This window comes from Trachemys scripta, chromosome 5, assembly GCF_013100865.1.
Source record: "Trachemys scripta elegans isolate TJP31775 chromosome 5, CAS_Tse_1.0, whole genome shotgun sequence".
Classification (NCBI taxonomy): Eukaryota; Metazoa; Chordata; order Testudines; family Emydidae; genus Trachemys; species Trachemys scripta.
In genome coordinates, this window is record NC_048302.1 from 139,110,755 (window position 1) to 139,114,102 (window position 3,348).

The window sequence follows — 3,348 nt, forward strand, 5'->3', positions numbered from 1 at the left end:
GGGTGCTCAGAGGAGTAGGCCTGGGGGTGCTGGGGGTCTAGGGGTGCAGGGTGCTTGGAGGAGTAGGCCTGGGGGTGCAGAGGATTTAGGGGTGCAGGGTGCTTGGAGGAGGAGGCCTGGGGGTGCAGGGGGTTTGGTGCGGCTCACTGGAACCAGACAACTGTCTTCCATCCCACCCCCCCCGGGCATGCCAGCCCCCCAGCCCAGCGCCCAGGAGCCCCCTACTCCCAGGGGCAGACTGCAGTTTGGCCCGCGGGAGGCAGGCAGGCTGTGCCCACAAGGTGGCGTCAAAGGGAAATGTATGAAACTAAAGGACTAGGGTCAGAATTGGGGCCCCTGCCTGATGATAGGAGGAGCCGGGGGTGCAGGGGGCTGGGTGCTCGGAGGAGGGGGAATGAGTGAATGGAGTTTGGGGGTACTCAGATGAGAGCTGCATAGGAGTTGGGGGGCTGTGTGCTGAGATGGGTCTGGGGGATGGGGGCTGTGTGCTGAGATGGGGGATGGGGCTGGGGGGCTGTGTGCTGAGATGGGGGATGGGGCTGGGGGCTGGGGGCTGTGTGCTGAGATGGGGGATGGGACTGGGGGCTGGGGGCTGTGTGCTGAGATGGGGGATCAGGCTGTGGGGATGGGGGGCTGTGTGCTGAGATGGGGGCTGGGTCTGGGGGGCTGTGTGCTGAGATGGGGGATCGGGCTGGGGGGCTGTGTGCTGAGATGGGGGATGGGTCTGGGGGCTGTGTGCTGGATGAGAGATCGGGCTGGGGCTGGGGGCTGGGGGGGCTGTGTGCTGTGATGGGGGCTGTGGCTGGGGGGCTGTGTGCTGAGATGGGGGCTGGGTCTGGAGGCTGGGGGCTGTGTGCTGAGATAGGGGATGGGGATGGGGGCTGTGTGCTGAGATGGGGGCTGGGTCTGTGGGATGGGGGCGTTGTGTGCAGGGATACAGGATGGTGTGTGCAGGGATACAGGATGATGTGTATATGGAACCATGCAGGGTCATCTGTGGGCACTTGGGGGGAGGGTGTGGGTGCCAAGGATCTGTGTCCTCTTGTTTCCCCTACCCCGGCTGGGTCCAGCCCCCCAAGAGGCAGTGGGCTCCTGACACAGTGGAGTGGGGTGTGCGTGGGAACAGGCCAGTCGGACAGCATGCTGGAGACACCCATGACACCCGCCCAGCAGGGGCCTGAGAGCGGATGCTGGGGACGGCCTGCCCGCCCACCGAGATCAGCCCTGGGCAACTGGCCAGTGGCAGGGGAGGGAGCCTTCGAAGGAAGCAGGATACGGGGCTAGATGGGCCCCCGGGTCTGGCCCAGGTTGGGGAGGGGATGACTGAGCTAGATGGAGCCATGGGGCCGGTCCTGGGCTGGGGGTGGGATGCCAGGCTGTATAGACAAGCGTGGGAGGAGCTGGGCCAGGCTCTGCTGAGATGGAGCAGGGCCGTTTGTTGGGGGTGGGAGGGCGAGGGCCAGCCCCAGCCACTCCCCCTGGGTGCCCGGGTGGGTCTCGTCCCAGCTGCTGGGAGCTGTGTGCAGAGGGCGCTGCCCCTGCTTTTTTCCAGCTGGCCAGTCCTGGCTCTGTGAATATTTTCCTGGGGCTTTGGGGTTTTGGTTGGTGGTTTCATTGACCAAATAAGGGAATGGGCCGCTCGCTGCTGCGGCCTCTGCCAGCTGCCCAGGGGCCAAGGGCTGCGCAAACGCCAGATTCCAAAACGGGGGGTGGGGGGGGCTCCCAGGATGGGAGATGGAGCTGTCGGGGAGCTGCCTCCCCGGGCCCCATTGCCTGGGACAGTGACAGCTCCCAGGGGACAGGGCACCATCAGCGCCTCCGTGCGGCTCCATGTGTCATGGGCCCATTGGCCGCCCCACCAGGGAGCACACACCCCTACAGCCTGGGGACGTCGCACTCATCCTCCCTAACCCCAGAGACGTTCTCCTGCACGCACACTGCCCCCCATTCCCCTCTTGGGGGCCACAGCCCCGGGCGTCCGAGCTAGCGCCCCGCAGCCCCAAGCGCTGGTGCGCCTCCTGCTGGCCACTTCAGCAGCACCTGGGTGTTACTGCAGGCCCTACATAAACTGGTTGTGCCACAGATTTTCAGCTGGAGACAAATGGGGGCTCGCCACAGTGGGATCAGACAGAGAGACGGACACGCTGGGTGATGACTGCCCCCTGTGCTGGGCAGCTCCAAGCTCTACATGGGTATTAAGGACTTGTCTACACTTCAGAGTTTGTTTGGATTACGTAGAGTGTGAATTTAAAGTGCACCAGCTATTCTGAACTAACTCCATTGGGTGGACAAGCCCCAACTGACTGAGTCTCACAGGAGCGCATGGATCAGAATCCCCACTGGGCAGAGGGGGAAACTGAGGCACAAAGGGGGGACGACTCACTCTAAGGCATCACACTGCATCACGAACAGAATTCAGGAGTCCTGGCGCCTAGCCCCCCCGCTCTAACCACTACCCCCCACACCCCTCCAAGAGCTGGGGGTAGAACCCAGGAGTCCTGGCTCCCAGACCCCCCGCTCTAACCACTAGCCCCCACTCCCCTCCCAGAGCCTGGGAGAGAACCCAGGAGTCCTGGCATCCAGCCCCCCTGCTCTAACCCACCAGCCTGCCCCCCCTCTCCCCGTCCCAGAGCCGGGGTGAGAACCCAGGAGTCCCGGCTCCCAGCCCCTGGCTAAGGCTCCCAGCCCCCCTGGCCAGGCTGTGGGGCCGGGGTGCTGCCCCCACGGGGCCCCTCAGTCTGTTCCGGCGCATCCCCCTTGCCCCCGGGGGCGCCCCTCCGCGCCCAGCCCCATCCCGACCCTTGCGCCTCCCGGCCCGGCCTCTCCCTCCCGCCCTCCCTCCCGGAGCTGGGCAGGGCTCCGGGTCCCTCCCTCCCCGGCGGGCTGGGGCTGGGACCGGGGCCGGGCAAGGCGGGGCGGGCGCGGGGCTCCCTGGCTGGGAACTTTCCGGCCCGGCAGAGCGAGCGGGGAGCGGGGCTGAGCCATGAGCCGCCTGGACCTGGACACGCACCGCCTGGCGCTGCTGGCCGCCAGGGAGGACATCGGGAGCCGGCGCCTCTCCGCCGACTGGTGAGCGCCGGGCCGGGCCGGGCCGGGCCGGGCCGGGGGCTATGGGATGGGGCAGTGGCAGAGAAGGGTGAGGGGCTGTGCCGTGAGGTGCTGTGCAGGGGGGCGCAGTGGGGCGGGGGGCTGTACAGTGGCAGAGAGGGGGGTGGGGCACTGTGGGAGGGCTATGGGATGGGCAGTGGCACAGAAGGGTGGGGGTGGGGGGCTGTGCAGGGGGGCGGGAGCCTGTACTGTGGCAGAGAAGGGGGTGAGGCACTGTGGGGGGGGGGGGGGGGGGGGGCC

The 3,348-nt window shown here is 67.1% G+C and overlaps 1 protein-coding gene across 1 annotated transcript in view; it reads left to right on the forward strand.

The window, feature by feature from the left end:
• Positions 1–2,881: 2,881 nt before the first annotated feature.
• Positions 2,882–3,348, forward strand: part of LOC117878396 (drebrin-like) — a gene marked incomplete in the record, with an annotated part of 16,034 nt that continues 15,567 nt past the window's right edge. Inside the window, 1 exon segment of the mRNA XM_034772559.1 lies at positions 2,882–2,976.